This window comes from Pelodiscus sinensis, chromosome 4 (genome assembly GCF_052426305.1).
Source record: "Pelodiscus sinensis isolate ZL-2025 chromosome 4, ASM5242630v1, whole genome shotgun sequence".
In the NCBI taxonomy this organism is placed as follows: Eukaryota; Metazoa; Chordata; order Testudines; family Trionychidae; genus Pelodiscus; species Pelodiscus sinensis.
In genome coordinates this window covers 97,874,801-97,889,904 of record NC_143055.1, presented here as the reverse complement: position 1 = coordinate 97,889,904, position 15,104 = coordinate 97,874,801, and the positions used below count along the sequence as shown (strand labels likewise).

General features: G+C 42.6%; 1 long non-coding RNA gene across 1 annotated transcript in view; it reads right to left on the bottom strand.

Moving 5' to 3' along the window:
- The window catches only part of LOC142829575 (uncharacterized), a 315,467-nt gene extending 303,766 nt beyond the window's left edge, over positions 1 to 11,701 (bottom strand). The window contains exon 1 of the long non-coding RNA XR_016349476.1: positions 11,488 to 11,701. This is a non-coding gene — a long non-coding RNA (uncharacterized LOC142829575). The remainder of the gene's footprint in view (positions 1 to 11,487) is intronic.
- Between the last annotated feature and the right edge of the window lie 3,403 nt (positions 11,702 to 15,104).

The window sequence follows — 15,104 nt, the reverse complement described above, 5'->3', positions numbered from 1 at the left end:
GAAGTTAAGGACACCATTCCTACCCATCCTGGCTAACAACCATTGATGGACCTAACCTCCATCAATTTATCTAGTTCTTTTTTGAACCCTGTTAAAGTCCTAGTCTTCACAACATAAGAAAGGCCATACTGGGTCAGACCAAAGGTCCATCTAGCCCAGTATCATGTCTGCAGACAGTGGCCAATACCAGATGCCCTAGAGGGAGGGATCACAACAGATAATTCCCACGTGATCCTCCCGTCACACACTTCCAGACAAACAGAGGCTAGGGACACCATTCCTACCCATCCTGGCTAATCGCCATTGATGGACCTAACCTCCTTGAATCTTAAATGTAAACTCTTTGTAATAGTAAAAAATGAAACCCAATTAACCTCCTATAATAGGCCCAAGGGTAATCTTGCCTTTTGTGGTTCCTTAGGTCTATTATTCCTTTCAGACAAGAACATAATCTTTGACCCTAAGCCTTGATCCTTATGATTTTTAGCCCCCCTTTCCCTTGCTTTTATTCTCCTTTACCAGCTAACTAATGTGATGGTCCCATGTCCTTCACTCTGCTGGTTCTATGTATGGAAGGCAGATGAGAAGCTACTCTTTTCTAGTCCTCTCAGATGCTTGTCATCTCTAAGGGGGATATGAAGGTAGGAATGTTTCAAAATGCAGCTGCAAAAGCGTGCCCTAGTGCAATGAAAAGAAAGAGTGAGTATATGCAATAGTAAAGATGTGAGAAGGACTTGCTGTCATACTGCCTTAGTGTATGGTTACACAGCACTGTATAATGTGTACCATGTTAGTATATGCAGGCACAACCTACTGTACCTTAGCACTTCTTTCCAGAAGGGGAAAGCAGTACGGGCAACCTAGACATAGAAAACAGAATTGCAGTGTCTCATTTATAATCTTGTTATTGGCTCTAGGGAGAAAGGGAATTATTCAGCAAGGAATTGTGCAAGTAGTGTTTTTGTCAAACATGTGCAAAATGAGAAACAAACATTTAAAATAGCTGAAGGGCAAAGGAGGTGCTGCCAAAAATGCATGATGGAGAGAAGAAAATTAAATTTAAACCAAGTGCTACTAGTATTGCAAAAGAACAAGAAGCAGAACCCTCTATTGTAAACAGCACAGGAGTTAAAGTGAAAAGTCTGTGAGGGATGGGGAGGAAAATGCAAGAACTGAACTAAAGCAGTAGCACTGGCAAAACCATCTCAAGAGTAAGTTACATGCACAAAATCAGGCTGATGACAGCGGCTATGGACTCAATGTTGACAGCCGTTCTCTCCCTACATTGTGCAAATATTGAATACAGCCCTTCGTGAGACTTGGGTTGTCTCAGGCCCAGTTATTTGGGTTTTCATTCTAGATTATAATTTTCTTCCTTTTCCTCCATTCAGAATTGTTCTCATTAGTATACAAGGTGGACTGCTATTTACTAAACAGAATTTTAGTAGAACAGGGTTGCATTCCTCCCATGCATTAAACAAAGGCAATGGCCAATATTTAGCCTTCTGCCTTAATAAAAATGGGTCACATTAACTTTTAACTGAAAGTGAGGGAAACAAGAATGAAAACATTGAGGCTGTCTCTACATTGGCAAGATTTTGCACAAAAGCAACTGCTTTTGTGCAAAATCTTGCCACCTGTCTACACTGGTCGTGAGTACTTGTGCAAGAACACTGATGTTCTAACATAGGAAATCAGTGCTTTTTGCGCTGACGTTCTAATGTAGGAAATCAGTGCTCAGGTATAAGCCCTCTTGCGCAACTGTTCTTGCGCAAGAGGCCAGTGTAGACAGGCAACGTTAATTTCTCGTGCAAGAAAGCCCGATGGCTAAAATGGCCATCGGAGCTTTCTTGCGCAAGAAAGTGTCTACACTGGCATGGATGCTTTTGCGCAAGAGATGTGCTTTTGTGCAAAAGCATCCATGCTAATGTAGACGCTCTCTTGCGCTAAAAGTGTTTGCGCAAAATCATGCCAGTGTAGACGTACCCTGACTTTATAACTTTTAGAAAGTTTAGTGCCACAAGTTGAAAAGTATTGCAAGGCCTGAGACAGAACAGCAGGATGTTGAAGCATAGGTAATTCAACATAATTTCTTTCACAACAGTCTCTGTATAAACAGTAAAAGCCTTATTTTTAAAAAATATGGCCCCTAGAAATATAGTAGTTTTGTTTTGTTCAAAGTAGATTTTTCTACAAACCAGTCAGCTAGACATCTCAGTGATCAGGTCCACACGTTTTGTACACTCAGAATTACAGATATATATTTTGAAATCAGCTTGAAGCATATTTGAAAATGTGTTTCTGTTGGTTCAAAATTAAGGCCCCAATTCAACAAAGTGTTTAAACTTGAAGCACATTCCTAGTCTCCCTGAAGGCAGCGGAACTGCTCGGAAGTTTAAAAATTAGGCATCTTCGTAAGTTCCTTGCTGAATCAAGGCCTTGGTGAAAAACAATATTAGGTGTTAGTTTGAGTGCATGACTTGTCTTTCATTAACCTTACGAAGTTTGACAAGATTGCTCTCAGTGAAATAATAGGAGAAAATGACTCTTATAACCACACTGTAGGTGGATAGCAATCCATTCAAGGAAATATTTAGGTGGACTGTGCTGTGATGTTTCATAAGGCCAGGCTTACAACAACTTATGTATGATAGAAAGGAACCTGTATTTAATTCTCTTCTTTCTCTCCCCCAAATAAATTTGGCAAGATGCATGTTAAGGGACCAAAGAAACCTTACTGAGACTATTAGGGTAAATATTGGAACAGAAGCAGGAATGGCTGGAAGAGGTCTATTTGTACAATGCCAGCTCAAACAGCTAAAGCCTGAGGTAATTCTAAGTCACTTCCAATTTTGTCATATTCTGTAACTGGATACAATATTGTGCCTGAATGTTTTATTGCCTCAAGGGATGAGAAGACAATTCTGCACCATTTATAGAATGCAGGTTCATGAATTCTCTAGACTTGGATGTCATCTTATCCTAACTTTGTTTTTGGATTCATTTGTAACCAGAAATTGAATTGACTTTCTATATTTAGTTAAAGGCTCCTGAAAGGGAAGGGTTTGGAATCATAGAAAGCTAAGAGAATATCGCCTTCCTATAGAGAAATATTGCTCTATGCCACCCTCTAGTTACATCTTTGTATAATAGTGCATTTCTGGCTAAGGGTTTGATTACAAGAGTTCAGAATAGAGACAATACAGGGTGTTCTTGTCTATGTCCTATTAAAACACTAAAAGCTTTTCAGCTCAGCCCATTCCCCTGGATTGTGCAGGATGGAACTCAGCATAAGATTTTTACCTCCATGAAGTGGTTCTTTTGTGAAAATAGTGTGTGATGATGAGATGTGAGGGCCCACACATGTAGGGGAGGACTATGCCTGTTGCATGCCTCAGACCTCTGCTAATCACATTATATTTTCCTATGTATGTACTAGGATAAAGCATAGTCAGGCCCCATTTTGGCTATTACAGTCACTCCATTCTGCTTACACAATATCATAATAGCTTTGACAGTTTAGAGAACACGCTGTTTAGTTTCTTTTATTCTTTATAGCGATGCTCCTGACGCATGAAGTTTGGATCCAGGCCCATTAGTCAACTTTTTGAAAGCTGAGTGTTGTTTGGAATTGTGCTTCCGGTCCTGGCCTATTTCTAATACTTCAAACTGTACAGTGCCAGCTGCATTTCATATTTTGTATCAGTGATGTAACACTGTCAGAGAGGAGAGACTAGTGTGAGAAATTTTTCAAATAAAAATCATTCAAGTTTGAAAGCAAATTTCCAGTCAGGTTTATGTTCTCTGTGTACTTTCTACAAGTAACTGATGACGAGCTTTATTAGAATGCTGTCTCTTAGCACCTCGCCTAAGTTTAAAAGATCAAATATTTGCCCACTGCAATTTTTGTATATCGAGGGATCATTAGAGATACCACCATCCTCAACTTTTAGGCAAATTGGGATGTAGGGTCAGGAAGGGAGTGTGGGGATCTCTCCTCCCAAACTTCCTGCTTAGATAGTGGGATGAAGAGACAGGCCAGCAGAGGACAGAGAAGGACACGTGCTGAATCTAGATGTATGATGATCCCCACTGCAACTTCTCACTGAGGTTCCAATCTGTTGCTGAGCTGAAATTGGAGTGCATCTCCTCAGCAGCAAAGAGGAAGAGACAGCTCTGTTGCAAAGAAGCTGCTGCTTCCTTATTGTTGGTTAGAGTCTAGGGCTGTGGTCTCCCACCTTTTTATGGCCAAGAGTACTTTTTAAATGTCAGGGAAACCCAAGATCTATTTCCTGAGGCCCAATCTCTTTCCCTAAAGCCTTGCCCACTCCATTCCCCTTCTCCCCCCAGCCCATCACTTGCTAATCCCCACATTCACTCACTTTTGCTGAGCTGGGACAGAGGCTGAGGGCTCTGGGCCAGGACCAAGGGATTTGGAAGTGGGAAGGAATGAGAGGTACAAGCTCTGGGAGGGAATCTGGGTGTAGGAGAGGGCTCCAGGGTGGGCCCGGCATTGGGATGCAGGACAGGGTGGAGAAGGGGATGTTGGCTCTGGGAGGGGATGAGCATTGGGATCAGGTGTGGATGTAGGATGCTGAGCAAGCTTCCAGGACAAGGCAAAACTCCTTTGAATGCTTGTGGGAAGCAGGGCTTTGGATTCCCCCCCTCGGCATCCCCTAGCATGCAGGGCAGCTGCCTCTGAGGCTGAAGGTTCAAGGGAAAAGCCTGTGGGGGTGGGCACACCCCAGGGCTTATTGGATTTTGCTTGACCATAAACCCTGTAATGAGGTGGTCTGGGCTGTTGTCTAACTTCATCTGCACTCCTAAGAGAAGGCATTGCCTTGGCTTAACGTGCACAGGCACCAGCCCCAATTCCCCTTAGCAGCTGGTTGCCAATTTGCTTATAATCTTCCTCTCTCCCCGGCCCTTCCTGCTGAATGCACAAGGGTAAGCCATGCAAGCAGCCTCCCCTCTCCTCCTGAGGCTGTAGGGACTGTCCTCAGAGATACCTTCTCACTGGCCAGATCCATCACTTGCCACAGCAGCTGGACCATCTCTCTTATATCAGATCCCAGTTTAGCTTCCCTCTGCCCCCAAACACCAGCAGTGTTCCTGAATAAGATCACAGGGCAGCCAGGAGGGAAGAAAGCAGCAGCCAGGGGTGGAAGCAGCAAGTGGTGAATTGATGGTGGGACAGCAAAGAGTGGGAGGAAGCAACAACGAAAGGGTGAAAGAGCAGGAGTAGAGGCAGCAGCAGGAAGGAAAAATTAGAGGGGTCCCATGGAAGAGGGGAAGAGTGGAGTAGCAAAAACTGAGGGATAAGTGGGTCAGAGGTAGCAGGAGACAGTGGAGTCAATAGCATGGGGAAAAGGCAGCAGTAACCCAGAGGTAATGGGACAGGAGAAGACACTTCTAACAAATGACAAAGTTGTCTAGGAGATCAGCGTGCCTTCTGGTGTGCAGAGGAGCTCAGCTGAGACCTGACTCTCCAGCCCCTCACTTGCGCTGCATGGTCATTGCAATGGCTCTTTTCAAAACCAAAGAAATGTGAACAGGTCTGACATTGCTCCATGATCACTGGTGTCCCAGTGCTGTTTTATCCTGGGGTGCCATGAATGGATGGAGGGAGGCTTTCCTAGTTTGTCATGCTGGGGGAGGTTCAGAGTACAGCATGCCTACCGCCTCCCTATGCCGCTGCAGGAAAATGAAACCCCAGCATGCACCACTTTGTAAAGAAGCCCAAATCAATTCCACAGGGAAACCAGCTCTGCTGAAGCTTTGAACGGGGAAAGGGGGGATGGTGAAGGGAAGCTGGATTGTGGGGAGTGAGAGATGGGGAACTGGGCTCCTCAGGAAGAAGAAGGAGATGATGAAGAGCAGGTGAAGCGACTGCTGGGAGTGGAAGCAAAGCAGGGATCATGAGAAACAGAGGAGTCGGTGGAAATGTGGAGTTTCCCAAGATAGCTTATTTTGCTGAGATATGCTGAAAAAGACACTGGTCCCATAGTCAGCTTACTACAGTACAAACTCATGCACATAGCTGTCCGTGAGACTATCAACCCAGCCTCATGCTCTCCTCGCTGGACACCCGAGGAAGTGACTGGATTTTCCCCTGGAAGGCCAAGGCACCCAGTCTAAGATTATCACTGCCTCTTTTGTGCTAGTCCCTTCTCCCTAGTCAGCATTCATGTGACCCGAAAAGGGGTCACTCTCTCATCCCAAATGAACAGAATGAATTGTGTTATTTTTCCAGTTATGAAAATGAATGACCTGATTTCCAGTACCACGTTGAATGAGCAGGGAGCTGGCAATCTGGGCTGGAAACAGGCTCTGCTCCATTCCTGGCATTTCAAAGCCCCAGTCAAGAGACAAGTCTTTCACGTCACGCTGTGGCAGTTACCACGGTGGCTGTTGTGAACCCCTTGCAGCCTCTGTCAGGCACAGGCAGTTCTCTGTGTGAGGTGGGGTTGGTATGCGCCTTGCACGTATGTGGACTAACCCCTCTGGGGCTCCGTTAATCAAAGTTGCTCTCAAACTGCGGCTTCCTTAGCTTGAAAACATTAATTCCCTTTCTCTCCCTTCTCCCGTCTACAAGCCTTGCAGTGACTGTTGAGCTGCTGGGGATTCCCTCCCTTAGGCTGTGTCTAGACTACACCTCTCTGTCGACAGAGAGATGTAGATTAGGCACGTCAAAATTGCTAATGAAACAGGGATTTAAATATCCCATGATTCATTAGCATAAACATGGCCACCGCTTTTTTTTCTGAAATGGAGCGCTCTCGGAACAAAACAGCAGTCTAGACGTGGCTCTGTCGAAAATAAACCCTTTTTTGACAGATCCTGTTATTCCTCAAAAAATGAGGTTTACAGGATCTGTCGAAAAACGGGTTTATTTTCAACAGATCCACATCTAGACTGCCGTTTTTTCGAGAAAGCTCTTTTGAAAAAAGCGGCTGCCATGTTTATGCTAATGAAGCACGGGATATTTAAATCCCTACTACATTAGCAATTTCAACAGGCCTCATCTACATCTCTCTGTTGACAGAGAGGTGTAGTCTAGATGTACCCTTTCTGATAGGGCTGGGGAGGATTACTGTCTGCCCCTCCTGCTGCACCTGGGGAGCCTTCAAGGACTGGGAGGGAGGATTCCTCCCCCCATGTAGTCTCTGGTTGGCTGTAGAAGAGAAGCACCCTGACTTATTGGGCACTGCTGGAGCTGTCTATGCTGCAGACACAGCTGATGGGCAGTTTCCTGTTGTCTCGTGCTCAGGATCGTAAGCAATGCTCCCTATAAGCTGAGCTCTCGAGCAGCCACCCCAGAGAGATTCAGATGCCACCCCGCTTGTTAGCAGAGCACCCACAGCCAGCAGCATGTGTTTGTACTGGTGGTGCACATCTGCACATGCCTCAATGCACGTAAAATGTATTCTGGACACGGATGAAACAAATAGAGGGAACATTGATCAAAGGAGGGAACCTAGCAGCAATTCAAAGCAGTAATTCCATCCAACGCCCCTCTCAACACCTTCCTTGAAGCACCTTTCACAGTAAAGACACCACCACCCTACTCCTCCAGAAGGCATCCAGGAAATCCTCCTGGGGCTACTGCAGCATGTAGCTTGTGGTTAAGGCAGAGTGAGACTTCAGCTGTCTCTTTGTTAAAGGGATGGCTGCTACTTGAGGACAATGTGAAGAGGGAGGTGATGTGAGACTGGAGCCCAGATTGACTGTCAGAGCCTCCACGACCAACCAGTTGATTGCAATCGATTGGTTGCGGACAGCTGGTCTAGGGCAAAAGGAAGAGAGGAGACATCACTGGTTTTGGATACCTGCATCCAGTTGAGAGAGTGAATGATGTTCAGATTCTCTCAAGTGCCGAACACAGGTCCTAGATAGAGAGAGATGCCGGAAATGTCCCATATTGAGGCAGGTATTTCTGCTCAAAGAGGAAGAAGGAAACATAAGATGAAGGATATGAATAAGTAACATGAAAATGGTTGAAACAAAATACAGGACTATGTAGCACTTTAAAGACTAACAAGATGGTTTATTAGATGATGAGCTTTCAGCTACCCTAGACTAACACGGCTACATTTCTATGAAGATAGTTGTGAGAGATGTGTGTGGCAGGTGGAGGGAGGAGGAGAGACCAGGCTAGAAAAAGAGAAAGTGCTAACATACACTGTAGATCAGGGGTCCTTAACCAGTGAGGTGTGCCTCCCCAGGGGATGTGTGAAGAGGATACAGGGGAGGTGTGAGGTGCCTCCCAGAAAATTTATCGCAATTGCCTTCTCACTGGATAAAATTCTAAAGTTTAGATTTCTTCATAATTAATATTATGAATTTAAATTAGAAACGTTAATTTCTTATTAACTTCTAGAGATCGGCACACTACAATAGCAGTACAAATCAGTCAGGCCTATGTGACAACACACTATAATAACAGTACGCAAGCATTGCCAACTTTCATCTTCAAATATTACATTAATTTGTTAGGAAAAGGTTCAAAGTAAAAAGCTCATATTATTCATTTAGGCATTGTAACGGGGTTCACTCACCCCACAGCACCACCAGCCGTCGGACTTGGGAATTAGCTCGGACTGCTGCGTTCAGCTCGTTCGCCAGGTCCCAGGGTTCAGGCAGGCCTCGGGGTTTGACCCAGGCCTTCAGCTCAGGCTGGTCCTCCAAATTGCTAGGCATCAGTAGAGCCTTGGGTTCCTCTAGATCAGAGGGAGCCCTGCTGACCGGCTTGGCCAGGCCTCGGCAGCCCAGGCAGGGAAGCCTTCACTGGCCTGAGGGAAGGCGGCTGTGGGAGGCCTGGGACAGGCCTCCGCCTCATCAGCCAGGAGCTCTAGGCAGACCTCTGTCTCCCTCAGAGGCTGGGCCCCGACTGAGCTCCTTGGCAGAGTTCTTATAGTCCTAGCCACGCCCCTTAGCTTCCTGTCAGGTGAGGAGGCGGGGCTAGGCTGTATACAAAATGGCTCCCAACGGGGTGTGAACATGAAGTTCACTTTCAGGGGGAAGTGTGAAGGTAAAAAGGTTAAGAACCCCTGCGTAGATAGAGGCAGTGTGGGGGAAAGAAAAGTGTCTTGCATAGAGAGATAACTAAGACAAAATGGTTTAAGAGAAAACCATAAAATGAACATGTGAAAAGTATGAAAAAATGTGATTCATCCACTTGGAGGGAATTCATTAGGTACCAGAAAGAGTGGTAAGCAATGACAACATCAGAGACCCAGTATCAGGGAATCAAACTGGGTGAAGTGATAGGAGTCAGGCCAAAGAGGGATGGAATTGGTTGGGGAATGTGGCAAGATGCAGGTTGCAGCAGAAGGAAAAGCAGGTTGCAAAGGGATAGGAACAATTGCAAGGAGAAGCCTTCTCCCAAGGCAGAACAAGTGGTTCTAGCCTGCCTAAAGTGGACAGGGATGGGGAAGGAACATATCCTCATGCTGCCTTTTGCATCAGCTAGCTTTAGTTGCCATGGGCAATGACAGTGTACATTGCACCCTTTAAAATGGTGCTGTAATGGCACCAACCCCTCAAGCTTCCAAAGACATAGGGCCTGCCTCAGGGAGCTTTTACAGTAAAGTACACAGACAAGCACAATCCTGGTAGAAATGCAAAATTAATGTACATATCAAATGTGTTCAACGTATTTATCACTCCTATTAAAATTATTAAAAATAAAGCTTGATGAAAACACTAACGTTACATGTGTGTCTGTTTTAATAAAACATGCAGTCACATTAATTTTATCATGAATGTAATTCTGCAATGTAAACAGGGGAAATGAAACTGCTGAGGAACCTCATGGCAGGAGATGGGATGAAGTTGGTTTACACTGCCAGACACTTTTCCCCCTCTACTCCTTAAAATTTGGAACCAAGATTACTGCACTGTTCAAACTGCATATTTGACTGTAATGTTTGTAATTCATGTTGTGTCAGTCTGTTACACTCATAATCTAATCAGGAAACAGGAACTCTCCCGCATGCCTTTGGCTTCTGGAGCTAACCAACACGCTGTGAATTGTGTGTATTTGCAGCAGCAGACTGCAGACCAAGAAAATGACTGAAGAATTTTTTCTTCAAGAATAAATACGAGAGTTCTGCAATATGATCACAGACAATTTGCTTGGAAAAAAAGTGACAGAATAAATAATTCTGTACATTTCACTCAGCCTTCCTTAGCAGGAATGGAGATGGCTTCAGGATCCATATCAGATACTTCTAACTGAAGCATAAACCCAATGAATGGGTATATCATAATTTAGAGCATGTAAATATGGAGAAATATATGACTACGGTCCAATTCAGTTTCTCGGACCTTATCAATTCCATTTCTTTAAAAGAAAATAGCGCTTTTGAAAAGCTGTGTTTATGGTGGGAGAACACTGCAACAGACTCTCATTATGTACTCAGCCTTGGGCTCCTCCAGACATCTGACACAAAAGTCGTCTTTTTGTTTTCAAGTTTGCAGGAAGTCAGCTCCAGGAGATACCAATAGCGAGTGCTGAACATCACAGTTTCGTATGTACCGACTGTGCAATGTAGCAGTCTAATACCTTCTGGTAAAGTCTGCCTGTGCATTTTTTAGGAAGGGCAGTGCACACAATATTCAGGTATTCTATCTGCAGCGCAATTGCATTCTATTTTGGCCTTGCCCTAGACTAACCTCATGAAACCTTCTCTCCTTCATAAGGGGCAGGTATTTGCAAGGCTTCACTCCAGCTTATCATAAATTTCTCTTGAGTGGTCACACAACAGAATGTTGTTCTATCACCTCCTTCCTTCCCTCCCCCAGTTCAAAGATCATCAGTATCCATGAGAATATGATCAAAGGGGGGCTGTTGAATTAGATCTGAGTGCCATTTGGGAAATTCTCCTAAGTTTTGAAATTTAGCCAATTTTTATTTTTTACATTCCAGTTCAATAAGTCAATCTTATAAATATTATGCCCCAATCCAGGAAAGCATCCAAATTCAGGACAGCGCTTAAGCATATGCTGAACTTTAAGATCATGCTTAAATCCTATGCTATCCTGAATAGCATCTGCTTGAATTGAAGCCTTAAGCATGTTCTTCGTGGATTTCAATGGGATTTAAGTACACGCTTAAAGGTAAATGTGTGACTGTTTTGCTGAATAGAAATGAAATGACCACACATTTCTTAAATGCTTTGCAGAATTAGAGTATCTAATTTGTGCATGTTAATCATAAAAAACCCAGGCAATTTGTACTAACACACTTCTATTGTACTAAAACACTAGATTGATTAGTTAGGCTACGTTACATATTATGAAAATGTAGGTGAAAAGTAGGGTGAGACTTTAAAGCCAGAAGGCAGCAGCACAATCATATAGTCTGACATCCTGCACATCACAAAACACTCACCCACTCACTCCAGCATTAAGCCCATAACCTCCAGGCAAAATACGGAAGTCCTCAAATCTTGCTTTAAAGACTTTAAGTTACAGAGAACCCACCGTTTTCCCCATCAGGTGCTGAGCATTCCTGAGGAGTGGTTAGCTCCTACTGGGACTGGAGAGCACCTTGTACTGCATGGAATCATGTCCTCTATCAATGTTTTAATATTTAAAAAATAGTAGTGTGCACAATCTTGTGTGATACAAGTACATTCTGCTGGCTTTCCTCGTAGACCAGATGCTTTTCTATGGAGGTGATGCCAGTATTTTTTTAAAAAATTCTTCAATCAACCATGAAGGCTTTTAAAATAAAACTTACGTCACAAAAGACAATGAGACTATGAATATATGTTCTGACAGGGTGTGTTATTTATGTGAGACAAAGAACATTTGATTCCTGGCGCAAGTTGAGAGGAAGGGAAATGACCCAATTTTCATTAATTTCACAATGTTTGAATATGAGTTCCACTACTACAGTCCTAAAACAGTTCATTAGGACTTCAGTATGTTGTTGCTATTGAAAGAAAGGGCATATTCTAATTGGTAGGTTTTATGGCTATATTTAGTAATTCATACTATGCAAGAACAAAAATGAGAGAAAGGGGATTTTTAAGAGTTGTGTGAACATCAATATATTGTCAACCCATTTCAAGACAGCACTTCATTATTAGAGTACCAGTGCCCTCTGCTGACACATGAATGACCAAGTTCTCTTTATTGAAAAAGTAAGGTGATAGGAGACAAACCGAGTCTTCACAAATATAATATTAATCACTCTGTCACCTACTGATGAACCGATTTGGGAGTCCTTGTCCAAGAAAAATTTACATTGACTTCTATGCCTGCTAAAAATTGTAGATTGTGCTAAAATCTTCAGGAGAGAAGACAACTTCCTCCATTTTCCTTTCAAGTTTCTCATTTGGAATGATTTAGCCTCTCTCCAACTAATGTCAATTTAGAATAGGTCTCTTTGCCTATCCTTGATCATCCTGCTATACAAATCGCAACTTGTTTGCCGTCACTGTCTCCATAGACAGTACAATCTGCTAAACTTTGCTACATTATATGTACTAATTCCTAAACACCTGAGAGAGAAAAAGCAAGTGTGTGCATCTCTCTAACCAGCAATATGGAAGTGACAACATTTGCCATGCAAACCACATCATCTTGTTTGATTATTTTTAAAAGCCCATGAATGGAATAGATGTGGCTAAATTCTCCCCTGAACCCCACTAGTGATTTCAGTGTGGTTGCCATGGTTGAATTCAAAAGAGAATTCTGCCCTTTCTTAGTTTCAAAGTTCCCATTAACACCATAAGGGCCTTCCACATGAGAAGGAAGTTGTGTGAAACTCCTGTATCACAAAAAGACTGAATTTGCCTCTAGGATTTCTAGACCTATGCTTGATGTATAGACTGATATAGTGTTGGACAGAGCCACAAAAGGAGTAGGTGTAAGTCTGTGAGAATTGACAGCGGGCAGAACTATGGCATTTATCTATCGGCCTGAGTAAAAGGTGATACAGAGGGGCACCTCAAGGACATTTCTAAAAGCAATTGTTCCTCCCTAAAACAAAACAGCTTGCCACACTAGGGACCCAATCATTTTATAAAATGAATTGAATAGTGAATAGCTGAATGACAGTGACTATAGAAAAGTAATATTATGTCTATTCATAGCATGGCACTCCTATAGTCATTATATGGTTTTTAAAATATGCATGAATATATATAATCTCATCATGGGAATATCCAGCTTGTAATAATTGTTTTGTCATCTTTGACAACCTAGACACAATACCTCTGTTTGTCCATGGAGAAAGCTATAATTGCTTTTAAAATGAGATTTGGCTTATATTTGTGTCAAAGGCTGTATGTGTATTGGGAGTTTGCCTCTATTGCAGCAGGTGATGGCTAGCCACCAATGTTGCTAAACCCCTCATTGATCTGCTCCTGAGTTAGTACAGCTGAGTATTCTTACTCAGAGCAGACTGCAGTCTGAGTCAAGCCATTCTATTAGGATGCGTTTACACTGCACCGATAGCTTGAAATAAGCTATGCAATTTGAACTATGCAAATTGCGTAGCTTATTTTGAGTGTATTTCGAAATAGAGTGCTATTCCAAAGAATCCCTTAATCCTTGTGGAATGAGGTTTATAGGGATGTCAGAATAGCGTGCCTGTTATTTTGAAAGCTGTTTCAAAATAACAGGCATGCTGTCAAAATGCAGAAAATGCTATTTCGGTATATCAGAACTGTTCCCAAATAGTGCTGCTGTCTAGATGCACCCTTAATGTTTTTCCTCATCACAAATATGAAACAGAAATAAAGGTTGAAATAGGTGGGTTTTTTCTACACTATACCTTTAAAAATTTAATACAGTGCATATTATACATACAAATACACTATATATGTAATATGGTGTATATCCTGAGAGCCTTAAATTGACTCCTAGTCAAGAATCTAAGGGCACTGCTATATATGCAGTCTTTCAGATTTGCGAGGTAACTCATCACATTTTGCCAGTTTGTTCCACTGTGCTGGCATCTCTAATCACAGTTTTTAATATAAACACTTTCTGTTGAATGGGATGACTAGGCAGCCTTACTATTCATGTGTTATAGCCAGATTTTACATCAAAGATGCCCTGGGTTTTATATTGTCAGAAGCAATTTTGTCCTAGAAGAATTAAGTTTGTGATTATCCCAGGAGGAAACCTGTCAACTCAGCTCTGTATGGAAAAACTGCTGCCTACAAAGCTTATAATGGAGTACTATTTGGCAGATTGCCCTACAAAAGAGGAAAGTATTTGCTGTCATCCAAACCAAATCAACTTTTTTCCCCTAAGTGCATTTATCTGTTTGTTGACTGAGTTGCTTTTATGGCAAATTCAATTTAGAGGAGGATTTTGTTAAACAAGCTCTCTCATTTTCAGAGGAAAAATATTAAAGAACTGACAATGACCATTTTTAAGAAGGAAGAACAGGTGGGGCCTTTAATAGGGGAATACAAAGATGTGCCAGTTCAGATTCTGATCCAGAATGCCCTATGAACATACATTCAGGAATGAGAGATGGTTTGGGGAGTCTCCATTAAGGCCTCTTTAACGTGTCTCATGTTAGTCTCCCAAATCTGAGGTGCTCCCCATCACTAGTCACTTTGTAATTACAAAATAGCATTGCTACGAATTTCCAATCAGCTTGGGAAGATTGAATGTACATTTCTGATCAGCTGAAGCATTTCTGAGACAGAAAAGGTAATGTTCAGTTCTGTTACTCCAGTTAAATAAATGAAAGAACACTACTGTACTATAATTTTTGTAAGACACACACCATTCTCTAGCCCCTAAATCAGTTGTGTTTGCTCCTATAGCCTGCGTATTCATACCCCTTTTTGTCCCATACAGACTAAGACAGCCTGATCCCACAAGAGTGATATTTATAACGAGTGAAGCATTTTGAAGAGGATAAATCCCCACACATATAGTTAAGATCTAGCACAGCACATGTATAGACTCTCCTTTCTTTTGTAGCTTATTTTCTGGTGAAGCGTATTTCAGAAAAACATTGGCAATGACTGGAGGACACTTCTGAGCTCCAAAGACAACTTTCTTTAGAGCTTTTAACTGACCCAAATTGTTTCCTGAATTGCTCCCTATCCCAAAATAAGACTGAAGGA